Raw genomic sequence first — 19,561 nt, forward strand, 5'->3', positions numbered from 1 at the left:
CACTGTGATTTATAAAATCTGACAATTACTTGTGAGTAATGAAAGGATTCAAATTCAAGGTAAAGACAAAAAAACCTTTCTGAAATAGCTGCTTTTACGTGTATATCTGATAAAAGTGCTCGCAGAATATATTTCCGAATTATTGTATACGATATTTTGACGTAAGTATATTGATACAGCATGATAAGACGATAGATGTTCAGTCTCTGTTCCCATTAAAGTCCGTTATGGTATTGAAAAGTATCTTTTTCATATTAACACTGCACAGACATGAAGCCGCCTGGATTTTTTTATCACAGTGACACATTATCACTTGTAGAACAACGTTAAATGAACGTACTCGGAAACCACGTTGTAAGATCATCAATCGTTTTACTTGCGCAATGGATTCACTACGTTTTGGTAATACAACAGGTACCAAAAGGTATTGGGTAGAATCTGAATTACTAGTTTAGGGACTACACGGGGGACTTCATAACTATTGAGATAAAGATTGGTTTTTACCACTAATGATGTGGATTCCCGTTACATGCGATTGCAGAATATAAATTGAACTTCATTAAATCTGAATTTACACTTCATCGCCGCGAGCGACGTTCCGATTGGTTTTTGGTTATAAACCAACTTCTCGTCGCTCAGCGATGGAGCTTAAATTCAACTTTAGTATGCTAAGGTTGCCCTATTCGTGGTAGAAGTTTGTGATGTAACAGGATTAATTAGCATAGCGAAAGGTGAAAACAATTTTGAATGTATTGCCCTGCATTAGACGTAGCAATGGTAGCTGTCACTCTACATCGCATCGCACCATTGACATTGACTATCAAGGAATAGGCGTAAAGACCTGGATCGTAATTTCATAGATATTTCACATTCTGCTGTATATACATTTCACTCGCGCCTTTACGATTAGTGGCTTTGAAAAGAGCAGTATTGTATTCAATCTATGATTTCACACATACACAGACATGACAGGTGATGCGTGCAGCCTTCTTAAGAGTGCAGGACAATACATTCAAAAATTGTTTTCACCTATCGCTATGGTATAGGCCTAATTAATCCTGTTATATCACTACTTCAACGACAAATAGCTAACATCATTATAAACATGCAAACATTATTAAGTATATAGATTGCGGCTATATATGTGCGCGATGGGTATGTTCCATGATGACCACCATCTTTTTTAAAGTTGTTATTGTTATTGCTGCTGTTTTTTATTTTGTTATTGTTGTTGTTGTTGTTGTTGCTGCTGCTGCTGCTGTTGTTTATGCCCAAATGCACCTGCTATTTTTAACAGAATACTAGAGGCTGGTCAGTGTGGTCAGTCCTATCCATTACATCCAACGTTTAAACAAAGATGTCTCACTCTACTCTTATACTCTGTTAGCATTAGCTTAATCAAATTAGAAATCTAGCCACATACTTTGCGACGAAATTGTTTTTGCGTCGGACGCTTGAAGTCACCAATACATTTAACAGTTAATGAAGAAACAACAGGCTTTTACTCAAAGTACTTCCTAACAGTAAACAACCTACTGTTACAAACATGCTAATCTGTCTCAAACACGTCATGTAAATATTTTTTATAGTTTAGTGAGCTAACAGGTCTTATAGCAAGTATGAGTATGTTCAAAGAAGCGTAAACGGGGAAAAAGATCATTGCACCCTTTAAAATAGCTCAAAATGCCAGAGTAAAGGATTTTTTATCACATTTGTACGTTAAACGTATCAGCCGTGAGCGTGTTAACAGAATCTCTTAACTCTCGAGAGGAGAGGTTTTGTGGCCCGGATCGAATTTAGCTAATCTAATTGTCGAGCACACCTCAAGTTGCAATTCCATTTGCCTATCTCAAAAAAAAAGTAAGTACAAAAATAAAATAGAAAGATAGAAAAAAAGAAATAAAGGGACAGCTAGATTGGCTTTTTATGTAAGTTCCATTTCTAGTAGGAGCTTAAAAGATGTCAGTTTGCAAAGATCAATGTGGGGGTATAATGTTAGAAAAGTTCAATTACGATTAACTCTCAGGCAGACGACAACTGCAGACGACAAGTTTTAAAAAATATATAAAATGCAAACATTTTAGAATTGTAATTTTCATGGCCATATTTGGAATCAGCGTGAAAAATGCATTAAAATGAGTACAAACAAGCCTAGTATTGGTTCAGAGACATTTTAGATAGCTCTTGATATTTTGAGAAAATATCTCAAAACTTGTTATGTTGAAGCCGATATGGCAGGCACGCAGATAGGATTTAAAGGGAATACACTTTAATAGAAGTTATAAAATTGTACTGATGTAGATGTATAGGTAAAAATAAATGGAAATGGTATACTTTTGACACTGTCATCCATATTTATGCACCGTGTGTCAGTTGTTACAGATAAACCCGTGCTTGGAATATGGATATGATGTTAAGTAAAAGCGCACTCTACAAAAGTATATATGCCTCAAAATATCTGACAAATGATCCGGATAATGTGCATCCCAAATTGAGAATATTTATACCTATAGGCGTTCCACTATTACATTTATGTTACGTAAACTTCAACATAAATTCACTCAGACTGAACTGCACATCAACAATTTTCTCCCGACTAATGATTGATGTATTAAACTTTCTCTACTGACTACATTCATTTATGGTACACATGTGATTAATAAGTATTTAAATATACAACAAGACAAATGAGTAGCTAAATATTTATTTATTATTGTCATGGTGTTTAAGTTCATCTCGCACAATGTAACAATGTACTGACGATAAAGAAATGACAGATCGTACTGCTAAGAGGCATCGACATTATGGTTGGGCGATATCTTTTTATTAAAACTCTAAAAACGTGCATTGAATTTACTTTCGGCACAGGCTTTAAAGAGCTAATAAATATCTAATACATTTAGCGTATTACACAAGGAATATTACACTGCATTTGTATAGTATTATATTCGCGCATTTTTTCATCCGGTGAATTTAATCATCCACATTTAGTGTATTACACAAGGAATAAAACGCACATTTGTTTAATATCATTACATGTATCTCTCTAGTTGGACCATGTTTTATTAAACAATATTAAGCATTAAAACGTATTCACCAAGGATAACTCATATTGGATTGTATGAAACTGCTCTTTTGTTATATACACGAATCACAATATATTGTTCCTTTGGTAAAGCATGGTGAGTCGAACATAATTAATGTATCTATCTTTATATAAATGTCTAACGAGAATTTTGTCATATACAAAAAGTGACTACATCCTTGCAGAATTCTTTCATTCTTCAAAAAATGTAATGAAGTTGTCTTTTCATTGTTCAGCAATAAAAACAATTTTATAAATCGTAAATAATTTTAAGGAAATAAAATCATTTTAGCTAATTAAATGGGAATTTCATGTCAACAGCCTTATCCCCTACTTTTATCGGGAAAAAATGAGATTTTTATACCACTGGAGATTTCTGGCTACATAATGTTTTTGTACAAAAAATCTTGCCGCTTAATTCGTTATAGCAAAAATATCGTCAAATTTCAATCACGTTCTGATATCGAAATTACAGCACAGTAGCCCATGGAGCAGTGTAATATACATAATCATACAATATCGCAAACGCAAAATCGGAATCAACTGACATTTTGAGAAAAAGCTTTAAGTTCATGAATATCTACTGAAAAATGTCACAATAAGAGGATGCTAGGATCACGAAATACTCCTTTAATTGTTTACATGTTTAATTCATTGTCACAAACTAGATTCGACCTTGCCATACATTAAATGTCATTAGATATGGAATGTTGGCCCAACATGTCATTGGCAGGTGGCGAATACAAGGCCTATTCTGTGCATCGGTATAGCAATACAAATTTCACATTGATTTTATCTTTTTTTATTAATATTCTACATCAAAGATGGGTTATTTTGATGATAGGCCTACTGACTAATTAGTGTGTTCAATTGTATATTTAATTTAATCCAAAGCACAAGAACAATTGAAAACTGTAATCTGTATCTTAATATACATTATAATGATATCCATTGCAGTAGAATGATATGATCGTATACACGTGTCTGACCTATGACCTCATGGTACCTGATCTTAACACGGTCTTTGAAAATCATGACCATGCATATAGCACATTGCAAAGATCATTTAATTACTTTTAAAATTGCACGGGGTATTTAAATAGAGCAAATATACGAAGCGAGATATGTATTTTTAATATCATAACCATTTTATGTTGAAGTTAAATAGTTAATAATTAATAAAGTGTCTTTTTTTTTTTATAGATTTATGCGGACGATTTTTTCCTAAGTCTATGTTCGTATGTGCATCGTAAGTACATCACATATATATTGTAAAACGCAGATAACATTGGACTATTCTAGCTGAAATCCCTGCACCCGCTTTGGAAGACATGATTTTAATATTCCACACAGGGAGTGTGAATTTCAAATGGGGTTACCTGAATGGATGACTCCATTTGTAATCCACACCCCCGGTGTTGAAGATTAAGGTCATGTCTTTCATAGGGGGCGTAAGGATTTCAAATAGAATAGCCTAGCCCATTACAGATTTTCACCGGTTGAACAAATGCTTGTTGCATTGTCTATCACACGATGTCTGATTTCTTATACGTAACCAAGTCATGCAAGTGAAAGAAATCAAAGAAAAAACAAGAATTATATCTAAAAAAATCACAAGCTCATCTAACACGTGTTTCGCGTTATAGATTGCGTCTGTGTTATAGATCGCTTCTGTAACCATAGTCAGTACAAGTAATATTCTTTATCCAAATTTTCGTTATTGAAGGTTTGGTGAAGATATCCATAGCATACATAGCTAGCAGCGATCTAACGAGTATGTTTATTTTTCTTTCAATGATTGAATAAGACCGATGCGAATCGAAGAGATTGGATGTTATCCTTTACAACACTCACAAAATATTTCAACCTCCAAATTTGGTAAAAGCCATACTACGCGCTATCTACCGTAGACGACTAAAGTCAGACTCACAAAAAGCATTTGATACTAACTTTTATGTTAAATTATTGAAAGAGCTATTTCTGTATTTCGGTTTTAAATTTGTTTTAAGCTTATATAAGATGTAAGCATGTTGATTTGGACGTATACAAAGGGTTTAGTGCTGAAAAATAAGGAGAGTGGAGTAGTCGATTTTTTATTGACGGACAGTCAACAGTCGCACCGTCGAGTTAAATTGGACATGGCTATATACTCCTACCACCAATATGCGCAATCACGATTTAATGACTTGACTCTTCAATCTAATGTAAAAGTCGATTTTCCAATAATAAATTTTCATATATATGAGTTTTGACTTTGAAACAAGAACACGAGGAGGAAATATACCATCATCGGAAATCGATTTTCCTGATGATGGATATTATAATAGATAGAATAATATTTTATTTGTCATTTTGATAGTTAATGAATTCAGATGATAGATACATATTGCTGCTGATGAAAGCTGATAGTATCATGATGATATTACACAGGGGATGTCATTTTAATGAAAAACCTTAAAACGACTTTTCATAGTGCTTATAGTACCACTCTGATTAATTTTTATTTTTATTTTCAGGTGAGAATTTGCAGACCTTACATCGAAAGTCAAAATGGCAAATAAGTTGATTATATAAACCTTACCTGATAAAATGAAAAATCCAATCTTCAAGAAGTTGTCAAAATAGATGATGATCCAAGTTTGTTAATATTTTCTTCCTGATCCAGTCAGCCGAACACGGCCTAATTGAGAAAATAAAGAACAGCACAGTTCAATCGATGTTGAAAAGACAAAACGAGAAGAAACAAGTGGAGTATTTCACAATTATAAGTCCCGATGTAGGAGCAACGCAGAAAAAAGTCACCATGACCAGTGTGATAGTTATATCCGGAATAAGAATGTTACTGATGATATAAAAAGGAAATGTAGCTTCTCAAGTTGATGAAGATAATGGTGATGAAATCGAGATGGGAGCGAACGCTCTATTTAGTTAAGTGTGCTATAAAACAGGAGTTGGCAGCGAGCTTTACAGATGGAGTAGCAAAGAGCATGTGTGCATTTGAGTAGTAGATGCAAAGTGGCGTCGACTAAACGAATCACTGATAAAAATCCTGTACACTACAATGGTACGTACGTACTACATGGATGGTGTACTGACAGTGTGGGCTGCAGTAGTTTATTATCACGGAGTTGCGAAGATAGTGATGTGCGGTGTAAGAGTGAGACACCGCCAGCTCATACCGTTCTCTCACTGGATAAAAACAACAACCTGTTATAATAATTTGACGTCACTCTGTTAAAGGAACTATAATGACGTCAACAGCCAATGAACGGTGGGGAATCTGAAAACAGTCAGGTAGATCTTTGGACAAGGGGTAGTCTGTGAGATAGATGAATGTATAGATGGTTGGTTGGATATAGAGAGATAAGATGGTGAGGAAAATATGAATGAAAAAAAACACACCAATGACGGTGATGGAGAGATAGAGTGTTTGACATGCGTTCAATAATGCCACCCCTATAAGGTGGAACGCTTGATAATTTTCCATGATATGATATATTTGTGGGTTATCAGATCATAATATTGTACATTAAGTAGATTAACCAAATTGATTTGCAGCACATGTGAAATCAGGTTAATATATCAGCTGTGGTATTGTGCTTTATTATCAATAGTATTTAATATCAAAAGCATATAAAAGGGGATGCATATGTAAACAAAAGCTATGTTATGAATTTATGCGCTGTGTATAATTTCCTTTGTTGTTGAAAGGCATGGGAACTGAATTTATTGTGCAATATGCTGTGTGCTGTGTGGAAACGGGAATTGCCCTTAGCGCTTGAATGACTGGATAATAACGATGGTGATGCATGTAAGGCCGGCTCTGAGCTATATACAGGTTGATGGTGTGGAAAGAAATGAATTGCGACAAATTTCATATTCATAATGTGGTGACATAGCGCCTCCTCGCACTTACATGGGGCTATGATTGATGAAAGAACGGCATTAGAGAGAAGTACTTCGGCAGGACTCGCAGGCAGAGAATATAACACTTTGCGTGCCGAGGTCGACTCTTTTCAACCGCGCATATACAACATGTGTTGATTTTAACAAATTCAACCATTTTAAACTTGATTTAGTATAATTTTTAAAATCAGCGTAAAAATGCTTTAAAATGAGTGCAAACATGCCTAGTATTGGTTCTTGAGATGACGATTGGTGTGCTGTTAAAATAAAACTGTAACCTTGGTTATAGACATTTACCATACTGGCATGTAAGATACTATAGTATTGAAAAACACCATTAGAAGAAAGATGTTCTTTATCCAAGCTTATACAATAATTGTTTTTGTTCTATATTTAGTAAGTAGGTTTAGCATTTCCGATTTCTCCGTGTATGAAGCCGTTACCCTAGTTTCCACATTCCAAAAATAAGAAGCGACTGGGATGTTAGTAATGATAATGTCGATCATGTATATGAGCGGATATCTATTTTGGATTAAATTGTCGCCATGTTGTAGTTGAAAGGCAAGAATTGAAAATCTACTTCAAATAGTGGATCAATTGTTTATTGAAAAAGGAAGTCTACCTCATTATTTGAGAGACAACTGGGATTTGGGATTGCCTAAATTTAGCTCTATGTAAGTAAGTTTAGTTAACAAATTGCACGTATGCTATACATCATCCAAAATATCCATCATTGTGTGCAATGTATTGCATCCGGGTAGGTATATATATATTTGGTTTGGGTTTTCCTTTCTTTCTTTCTTTCTTTCTTTCTTTTCCTGATTTTTGCGAGGTTATAATTACGAGCATTATTTCATTTGCATGTCTGTATTTTTTCATTATGTTTGTGTGGAAATTCCGAGTCAGGAAAGACCACATTATTATCATAAAATAGTAAAACTTCATAAATACAACATTATTTTTGCGAGGATATCCTATAACAGGAAAGACCACATTTTTATTGCATTTGCTTTTAAACATAATTGATAGTATAACAGCGAAAGGGATGATCAGTGTGTATATGGTCGAATCCCACCAAAAGTGTATACCGGCCCTTTCGGTTATAATAACAAGTCATATTTTTGTGAGGAAACCCTGAGTCAAGAAAGACCACATTGTTATTATATTTGCTTTGTAAAGAGCCGTGACATATGATCGACGAAAGTACGAGCTTATGAGAACGGGGTGCGTATTGTTTAGTGTGTATATTTGTGCATTTGTATCAGAGAGGGGTGTAGGGTGTCTTTGTTAATGTGTTCGGTTACTTTGATTATTATCTTTGTGATAAAACCCTGAGACTAAAGACCACGGCACATTGTTACCAATATTACATATACTTAGTACACACATCAGTTACTCATCTGAGTACTGTTTGATGGCATGCAGAACTGTAACTGTAATTTTTAAGCAAAGTTGAACACAGATGGCGCTATTTATCTTAAATCTTATTTGCATCTTTACAAGGGGTAGCCAATCGTACACTGGCATTAAAACATCATAAAAATGAGTAGCATAGGAAATAGCAAGGAAATTACTCATGAAATGAAAAGCATAACTCATATTATTGAGGTAAATTGAATTTAAAAAACATGTAAATAGCGCCCTCAATTTGCCCACAAATATACAGTTTATAGAATAAAAAATTACCACAAAAAGGTAGAAAAATATATTTTTTTTTAAATTGATAAAGAAAAGAAAATCCAAGTTTAAAATAACTAAAAATTATATGTGTATAATGGGATAGCTGTTGGTATTGTAAATGTCTAGAATTGAATATTATGTAATGTTTTTGTTAGAAAAATTAATAAATGGTCACAACAAACAACCGTTGAATATAAGGTGATTGATTGGTGTGTTGTAGGGGGTGTATATGTAAAGGTGGGGTGGGGTGTGTAGGATTGGGGTGTGTAGGATAGGGGTGCGAGGGTGTTTGTTAATGCGTTCAGTTGTAATAACAAATAACAAGAAAATCCTGCGACAGGAAAGACAACGTTGATGTTACAATTGGTGTATACACACATCTGTATAACATTAACACATGTTTGTGGAAATCTGTATTAACTTGTGGGTGTGCATGGTGTGGGTGTGTGTAGGGGGCAGGGAAGGGGTGACCACCATAACAATGTTTAACATTTCTGCAGCATTATCTCGTAGCGCCACTGTACTATTTCCACAGAGAAACTCTTGTATGCCAATACACCCTGGAATAATACTTATTTGACAACTGACCGTTCGGCCATTTTTGTTCCTTCCCGTAAGAAAAATGTTATTCCAAGTGAAATCCATACACCCGCTTAATCTTCCACACAGTTACGTGAATGGGTGACTCTATTTGAAATCTACACCCCCTGTGTGGGACATTAATGTCATGTATTCCATAGGGGGTGTGCGGATTTCAAATGTAATTGCCCAATGTCCTGTTGCTTCGGCCACTAAGTAGATCGTCAAGTGCAACATGATTTCTCAAATTTCAAATGGAAACTCTTGTTATGCCAATCTATATTGAAATAGTGGTTATTTGGTTTGACAACCATTTGGCACTATTTTGCCTTTCAATATACGAATTATTCTATTGCCCCAACCACTTAGTCCATACTTCAGTACAACATGGCATTTCATATTTATATTTACTCTACCCTCATGCTGTAAATATCATTTCCTTATTTCTTCAGTATAAAGTTCATATGTAGTACAGAAAAGTCTGAGAGCAACAAAAAGTATTCGAAGAAAATATAACAGATGTTTTTTTGTTTAAGACTTGTTTTTAGTTTCATAGCTCTTCCAAACTAATATTCTTAGCTCTTCATATTTTGGCTTATGAATTCAATAAAGCAAAACAAAATGTGCATTGTTGTTTTTACAATACATTATGTTATAAATCCCCTCTATCTATTTTTTTTTGTATAAAAGCAAATGCCAAGTTAATTTTTAAAAGATAAATTGACACCGCTAGTAACAAACCACCTGTGATAATTTCAAGGACTTGTTAATGAATCAATGAATTACTTGCCTATTGTTGTTGCTGTAGTCAACCATGTTTATTTAATATTTCTAACTTTATTAAGTTGTCTGATTTTATTACTGTTTTACTGGAAAGTCACCATTGCACCTGTGTTTCCATATACGCGTTGTTGCACGCTTCCAGTTAAACCATAATACATATCACAACTCAGGGTATAAAAATATGCAATAGAATCATACTGTTATATTTTATAAAATAATTAACAACAAGATTCTGTCTTGCATATTGAATTTTTCTTGTGGCTTGTATATTACTGAACTTCTAAACCACTGAACTTCTAAACCCTTTGCACACATTTCTGTCTGTGCAATAGAATCATACTATCATATTTTATGAAATAATTAACAACAAGATTCTGTCTTGCATATTGAATTTTTTTGTGGCTTGTATATTACTGAACTTCTAAACCACTGAACTTCTAAACCCTTTGCACACATTTATGTCTGTGCAATAGAATCATACTATCATATTTTATGAAATAATTAACAACAAGATTCTGTCTTGAATTTTTCTTGTGGGTTGTATATTACTGAACTTCTAAACCACTGAACTTCTAAACCCTTTGCACACATTTCTGTCTGTGCAATAGAATCATACTATCATATTTTATGAAATAATTAACAACAATATTCTGTCTTGCATATTGAATTTTTCTTGTGGCTTGTATATTACTGAACTTCTAAACCACTGAACTTCTAAACCCTTTGCACACATTTCTGTCTGTGCAATAGAATCATACTATCATATTGTTAACAACAAGATTCTGTCTTGCATATTGAATTTTTCTTGTGGCTTGTATATCACTGAACTTCTAAACCACTGAACTTCTAAACCCTTTGCACACATTTCTGTCTGTGCAATAGAATCATACTATTATATTTGATAAAATAATTAACAACAAGATTCTGTCTTGAATTTTTCTTGTGGATTGTATATCACTGAACTTCTAAATCACTGAACCTCTGAACCCTTTGCACACATTTCTGTCGATTACAATCAACAAAACGATTACAGAAGTTACAAAACTTATGCAAGAACTTTACTATGATCACAAACATATATGACCTGTTACCACGAAATGAGCGTAAAGTCGCAAGTTGGTAGTTTCGAGACATCCTGGCTGACTGAGTTGATGTTCTTTGTTTGCTGCGCACCTGTACAACCCATTAGTACGTTCTTCGTGACTAGCCTATTGTGTCCCCATTCACAAAGGACATACAGACATACTAATGGTTTGAACAGGTGTGTGTGAAACAAAGAACACCAACATAGTAGATAGGGCGTCTCGAAACTACCAACTTGCGACTTTGCGTTCTTTTCGTAATAGCAGGTCACATATAGAGTAGGCGTAAGTACCAGATACTTCCTGATACAGAGCTTTATATGTTGGACAAAAAGAAGTGATTTATAGGGTGAAACAGCCACAACATGATAAATAATTGAAATTATTTTGTCTTTATGACGCATGTACGAGTGAGAGACTCTTTGCAAAGATAAATGATTTAATTATGATGTATAATGTCTTGTGACCCGCGAAAGCCAATGACTTATAAATATATTTACTTCGAAGCCTTTACCAACGCATCCTCTATTTTGAGTTCATCCATATCTTCCAAAGGTCAATCCAAACTCCTTGTTCATAACCCTTAAATAAACAAGAAATCGCTTTCAAATATTCTTTCTTCATCACATCGGATTGAGACTCTAAATTGACACGCTAAAAATAGGTCTTATACAATTCAGGCAAAAGCAAAACAAGCAAGGCCATGATAAGATCTTTCCTCCCCTCTCCCTGTCCCCGTAAGCGTTTCTTAATCACAAGACAAGACCCGATATTAATCCACTCGTAACAATCTATTCATTTCACCAAGTTATATCCACACGTCTAGCCGCCTTTGCATTCTTATCTACCAATATAATCTTTTTATATTTATATTCGTTGTACCCTCGTATTTCCACTCTTATATATTTTGTACTTTATTAAAATACTTTTTCCCTGCTAGTATAATAGTATAGAAATATTCATACGCATGAGACCAACTTAAAGCATTTAAAGAAAAATTGCGTTAGCTGCTTCATTTGAAAATCAATTAAATTAAAATGAAATATCTCTCTTTGCACCTAATTTCTTGGATGTATAATAATAATCTTTGAAATATTTTAACAAAAAAGCTGTTAAACTTGAGCATGTTGACATGGTTGAATGGTTTGGAAAGAAAAACAATCCAATATTATTATTAATGTATTAGAAAGACAAACAGTTGAAATAATACAAATGGCAGCCATCGCATTTCTATTTCAGAAACGTCGTACCAGCACACTCATGACCTCGCTCATGACTAAAATACACTCTTTATTGTTGCGTTATATTATTTAGTTGAGGCGATAGAGTGTCCATATTCATAGAATAACCTTTTAATCAAAGGCGGTTCTTATTTGGCTTCAGCGTTGACCGCTTTCTTTTCAAAGCACTTGACACAAGGGGACAATACAGTTAATGTTAGTGTTGTAAACTGGTAGTTGGATTGGCTGCCCTATGTAACTAATACACGAACGAAAAGTGATAGTGAGTTGAAGAATATGCGACAATATGTGTAAGTATCCTCATGACATGAGGCAGCTTTCATGAAGAACCACATCATTGCACTGAAATTGGGGAAGGACCAAGTTAGACCACAATTATATCATTGCGTTCATAAAATGTGATGCGATCAAGCAAAATCAGTCGGAACTCGGATATATTGATTTTGAGATATAGCCAAACAAATGAACTATTTCTTTTTGTTTCCTGTTGTTTTGAAATCTCTTTAATTGCTCATATCTTTGGAACTGGTTGTTCAATTACAATGGGTTTTCTGCTGCAAAATCCAGCTCTGTAAATAATTTTCACTATCCTATAAGAAACTGAAAATACAATATTTCCGAGTTCCGACTGATTTTGCTTGATCGCATCACAAATATGATGGTACCTACAAAATAGTGGAATAAAAACAACAGGACAATATCAAGAACCACTGAACCAAGACTAGATTGACGTGAGAACACATCTTTCAGTATATCTATTGCAGGATATGTAATATATTTTGATATTATCTCATTGGTTCTTGGAAGAGTTTATGACATAATATAACATATCCCGCGTTTATATAGCACTGTTCCATGAGTGGAACACGATCACAGGGCTTTACAAACCTGCAAAAAATCATAAAAGTCGTATATTGTCATAGAGAGATATTGAGTTACGCATAATTTACATATAAATGATATTCCGGAAAATTTTGTATCGCCATATTTTAACAGGTGTTATTTGTATAGACTATATTTTTTACATTCAAGTTTATGACGTGAATATATTGTTATGGATATCAGCTGTAGAAATGCCATATAAATTATTTTATAAGCATTTTTACGTATACCTGTATTTCCATTCGAAAAATTACTGTATTATAATAACTTCCCACATATCCACTGGCATTATCGACATTCAAATTTTCGTATCGTGATTCGTATAGCATTTTACATCAGGAGAAGTCGACATTTTTTATACCAAGGGCAAAATTGCTATTGTAAATTCTCTTTTCAAACCGCATAATCATGACAAGTGGAGGGTCAGAAAATGAAAATAGATGTCGGGAATATAAGCGGCTGCATTGACCAACCCTCTCCCAGCGCTCACTTTCACTTCCCTTTTACCAAAGTCTCTGCTGGCCATTTTTGTAATGATGTTGAATATAACCAAAAAATATGATTCTTTGCTGTAAATTCTTTTCTGCAAACCTATCTGAGACAATGGTTACTACACACAATCGCTGGCGAAATACTGACTAAATCATATCATCACCCATCTAATCATGCGGCAGGCTAAACGTGGGCTGAATATCACAGCCTCAATTCATCAAAGACCGATGTGTTATTAGCACTGTTACGTACGATTTAACAAAGACTGTGGTCATAATGTTGCGTAACATGTGTATGGATTGGACACTTTTTAGATAACATCAAGCGATTGTTGATAATTCCTGTACAAGTCTTTAAAACTTATCAAGCTCTGTAATCAGGTTCTAAAAACGCCTTTAGGTATAAATATGGCGTCCCACAGGGTTCAATGTTTGGACCAAAGAATTTTACCATGTAAACAGGACCTGTAGGATATATTTCCATGCATACTTATAATGACGTTAGGTCCCTTCCTGAAGAGAGTACACCGTGGGAGCCTTGTATTGTATTTCAATGCTGTATCGTATGATAAAAATCGCTAATGCTAAACGAATTAAAGCAATATATCACCTATACCTATAATGTATCGACATAATACTTTTCCAAACCAGTAATCTTTTAAAATAGTACCTTTGATATTTTCTTGCAATGAAATCTATGAATGTCATTCCCCTCAGGAACTTTAGAGCCAGCAATGGTGTGAGGCAACGTTTTCTTGGATTACAAAGTATCTAAACACAGTAAATTACACAGTAAATTGCGAACGGTCATACATATACATGCATCGCGATAAATTGACGCACCTGTTTTGTATTTATTATGTACTTACAACCTTCTTACATTCAAACTACGAACAGGAAGTCTTTTAGCACTATTTAGTCAAAGACTTATTAATGAATCAATGAAATGCAATGAAATCTTTGAATGTCATTCCCCTCAGGAACTTTAGAGCCAGCAATGGTGTTAGGCAATGGTTTCTTGGATTACAAAGTATCTATGCGCAGTAAATTGTGAACGGTCATACATATACATGCACCTTGATAAATTGACGCACCTGTTTTGTTATTATTCGCTGTCGAAGTGACGTAATAATCGCATTAACTACCATAGTAATAGGGTAAAACAAATTTGAATGTATCGCGCTGCACTACAAGCAGGTTGTACTCATCACTTGTGTATGTCTGCAATCATAGATAGATTCTATATACTAATCTCACAGGTGCTAGGTGCGAGTGATCAGCTTGATATGGTTCAATGCAGACCGCGTGAACGTACTAGTGAAGTGCGGTATATTCAAAAATTGTTTTACCTTATTGCTATGGTAGTTAATCCAATTATTACATCACTTCGACGGCGAATTATGCACTTACGACCTTCTTGCATTCAAACGAGGAACAGGAAGTCTTTCAGCACTATTTAGTACAACTACAAGAAAAGTATTTCCCAGAAAAAAAACCATTATTGATAAGATTTTATTCAAGACGTATTAAATACCATTCCTTTTTTGTCAACTTCAATCCAATAATCTTGTGATATTTTGATTGAAGAAGACCACTTCGTGCCCACAATATTTCCGGAATGGTAAAACCTCATTGCAAAGGCGTGTCACGCTGTAAAGGCCATAGCTCACGGGAGCAAACGCCCACTTGAATATTATTAAACCGTCGATCTTTCCTTTTCCCATTATTCCAACACCTTTATTGTCTGTAAGGAAAACACTCTACTCCCCATTCCAGAAAAATACAGCACACATTTTTTGGGATTAAAAAAATATTATTAAGTTCTGCCAAATGAAATATAGCTCAATCCTAATCATTCATTTAGTACTATCTGTAGATAATAGAAAAAGTTCACTATTTTACCAATTTCCTGAAAAAAGGCCAACACCGTGCATTTTCTTGTTTTCTCGAAGCACAAAAATCAAAGACTTGGAACAATTCTAAGCATTCAAAATTGTGAGTATATGCCGCAATTTTGCTCTAATGTTCACTTTTTTGTGTTAAATGATTGGTTATAATAATGAACCACGCCTTTTCCAAAAATTAGAATGCAGAAATTAAAATTAGACTTCGTACAAGTTTTTAAACTTGATTATCGCAGCATTGTGATAAAAACCCTAAAATGCACATTTTTGGCCCTTAATTTATATACGTGGGCAAATAATGAAATTTAACTTTTATTGCCAGTTAGAACTATATGAATAATTAGGATTGAGCTGTGTTTCATTTGGCAGAAGTTGATAATATTTTTAAATCTCAAAAAATTAGTGCTGTATTTATCTGGAATGGGGAGTAGATGGTGCTTTACTGCAGAGCCTGTTTGTCAAGAGTTTCCATCATTCTTTTCTCGTTATTTTTGTATGCATCTTGTAGAAATAAACAAGACAATTTTCCATAGACCTGGGGCATATTGTAAATTGATGAGACGCATCATATAATACTTGTCGTTTTCCCAGAAAACTTTGCAAAACTAATTTCAACATGTACTAACATAAATATTGTCTCAGCTAATACAAGGAGTAATCAATTAAGCAAGGCTATGATAGTCGTATAGCCTTTAGCTGTTATTTACCATTCTGCATTTGGATATTTTGCGCCCACTTCATGACGTACTCATCCAAACATATATCTATATATCTAGGAAATTGTGGGGGCAAATGTCATTGCACGTTTTGCCAATTTCGTCAATTTGACCCACTAGATGATTGTAATTATTTTGAAGAAACTTTATCGTGTTTATTCTCCCTATCGTATAACTGCTGCAACATTGCAAATACCGTATGATGGGTGAACTACATCCAAACTTATCAATAGTACAAACAAAATTATACACTTTGACAAAGCTGTTTTTCATTATTGTTTTAATTTTATTATTATTTTTTATTATCGTGGAAAACATAGATTAATGCAAAACGTATAGGTGGCATCGGTGAGCATGGTTTAGCTGACATTGAATAATCTGGTTTTGGAACCAAAATAATAATAATAACAATAATAATAATAATAATAATGATAATAATAATAATAATAATAATAATAATAATAATAATAATAATAATAATAATAATAATAATAATAATAATAATAATAATAATAACAATTACGATTCGCACTTAGCTGTGATTTGTGTAGGGGTGTGTGTTGAGGTGTGTGGCGTGTATGTATGCTTTTTTCAACGACAATCTTACACGTCGACGTTGTTAATATTGCCGCTGACAGCACTGATACTTCCGTCATACTGCTGCTGCACCACCTCTTTAAAACCATAAAAAATAAGTCTAGGGTTTCCCACTTATGACCTTAAGAAATCATAGAGATTGTTCGGTAGAAAAAAGGCATTGTTTTCCACCTGAACTATTTTCTGACATGATTATTCTATTACGTAACTCAAATTCCACATCTGCATCGTTTTTAGTACCCATATTACCTCTGAACTCTTGACTGAAAAGGGTTGCTGTTACTTCATTATTGTCTTGCCTCTATTATTCATATATAATCCCTCTTGGTACCTGTCACCGTTGTATCTTGAAATCTACAGTCAATTTAGTTTTTCCTTGAGCCCAAATGAAATAGTTAGTGTGGCAGTACAGCAAAGCTGACTGGGTCACTGCTAACCATAAGCTATCCATATCAATAAACGTGCAACAACATAGTGAACAATGATACTACTTGGAACAGGTTTCACTATTATCTTATGAAAACAATGTACTTGAAAATCTGATACTTGCCACCATTGAATCTTCAAATCTGCTCTCAATTTAATTTGTCCTTATACGATAAGCCAAATCTAATTGTTGGTCAGTGTGACATTAGCCGACTGGGTTACTGCTAACCATAAGCTATCCACCTATCAGGTCAATGAAGGTGTCAACATTGATACTACATGGAAGTGCTTTCATTGTCATTTCATTTAGAGAATGTCCATGTGTTATCTTCGAGAATATTATCAGGTGCAAGCCGGAGAGGTGTAATTACGATGTATCTCAGGTATAAATCTTCAAATGTACCGACTGGGTCTCTACTAACCATACACTATACATCCATCATATCAATAAAGATGACAACATTGATACGACTTGGAAAAATGTTCACTATTATTAAAGATAACAATGTCCGTGTGTTCTTCAAGAAGATAATTACAGGTACGTAGCCACAATCCGTCATTGCTACCTGATTGTAATCTCAGGTATAAATCTTCAAATACACTCTGTAGCTTTCCTTATGAAAACTCAAATCTAACAGTTGGTCGCCCAGTGCAACAAAGTCGACTGGGCACTACTAGCCATAAGCTATCCATCTATCATGTCAAAAAATGTGTCAACATTTTGTTTATTTGATTTGTTCGGGTTTTTGACAACCCTGGATAACCCAAGAAAGCCTCTATTGAAGCTTATTTCCATTGGGGTCCATTTGAACACCGGGACGGGTTGGGAACAGTCAGGGGTTAACACCCTACTCTTTTCGAAACTGGCTGCGAGATACATGTACAGGTGTGGCTCTCTGTAGACGGGACCGACGGCTTAACGTCCCCTCCGAAGGACGGAGTACTTTCATGATTCATTAACCCAATTCTAAATGAACCATGGGAGAGCGGAAGTCTGAATTTAATCTACAGAAGTTGCCAATTAATTTCAGACATTTTTTTCCAAGTCAATATCCCAGCAAATCGCCACCGCCGGGAATCGAGCCCGGGACCTCATGCACTAAAGGCAAGTACCCTAACCATTGCGCCACGCTCTCCCCTGCATTGATACTGCATGGAACACTTTTCATTGTTATTGCATTACGACTATGTTAGAGTTTATCTTCTACGCCTATAAGAGAACCGGGAAACCTAATTATTATCTCAGGTATAATCTCGTATCTCACCTTATGTAAGTTCAAATCTAACAGTTGGTCAGTGTGGCAGTATATAACAAACAAAACATAGACTATCCATCTATCAAGTCAATTAAGGTGTCGATGATACTGTACATGCCGTATAAACATAAAAGTAACTAACCCCCTTAAAAATGGCTATTATTCAAGAAGGGACTATTGTATTACAAATCTATTAAATGCGTTGGAAGCAGAATTTATTTCTGCACATTTTGATACCTCATTTGATACGATAGCCCAGAAAACAATAAAACACCGGTCAATTTAATGTAGTGCAGTCCAGATTTGAAAGTTGCACTTACATACAATACAAAAACACTCAGATATCATTACACAGATTTCCTTCCATTATACTGAATACAAAATCAATACAATTTACTGCAACTTTCAAATCTTGTGTTACATTGATTTAGATGTACGCTCGGATGTCAATATTTAGTCAATTGCTACAAATGAGGTGTCAAAATGTGCGGAAATAAATTCTGCTTCCAACGCATTTTACAGATTTGAAACACAATCGCCCTTTTTTTAATAATGGTCATTATTTAAGGGGGGTTAGTTACTTTTTGTGAGATGTTTAGTTCTGCATGGAGCTGCTTTTACTGTTATTTCATGAAAACAATCTCAGTGTGTTTCTTCAAGAAGATTATCAGATACAAAGCCAAAGATCCATTATTGCTACGCCAAGAAAAGAAACGGAAATCTGATTATCTCGGATATAAATCTAAAATCTTTGCCTTATATAATCGCAAAGCTATTTGTTGGTCAGTGTGTCAGTATAAATACAAAGCTGACCGGGTCACTGTTAAGGTATCCATGTCTATAGTGCCAATGAAGGTGTAAATATTGATAGACTTCATAATTATTTCATGAACACAATATTTGGATGTTTCTTCAAGAAGAATATCAGGTATA

Source organism: Amphiura filiformis, chromosome 11, assembly GCF_039555335.1.
Source record: "Amphiura filiformis chromosome 11, Afil_fr2py, whole genome shotgun sequence".
In the NCBI taxonomy this organism is placed as follows: Eukaryota; Metazoa; Echinodermata; class Ophiuroidea; order Amphilepidida; family Amphiuridae; genus Amphiura; species Amphiura filiformis.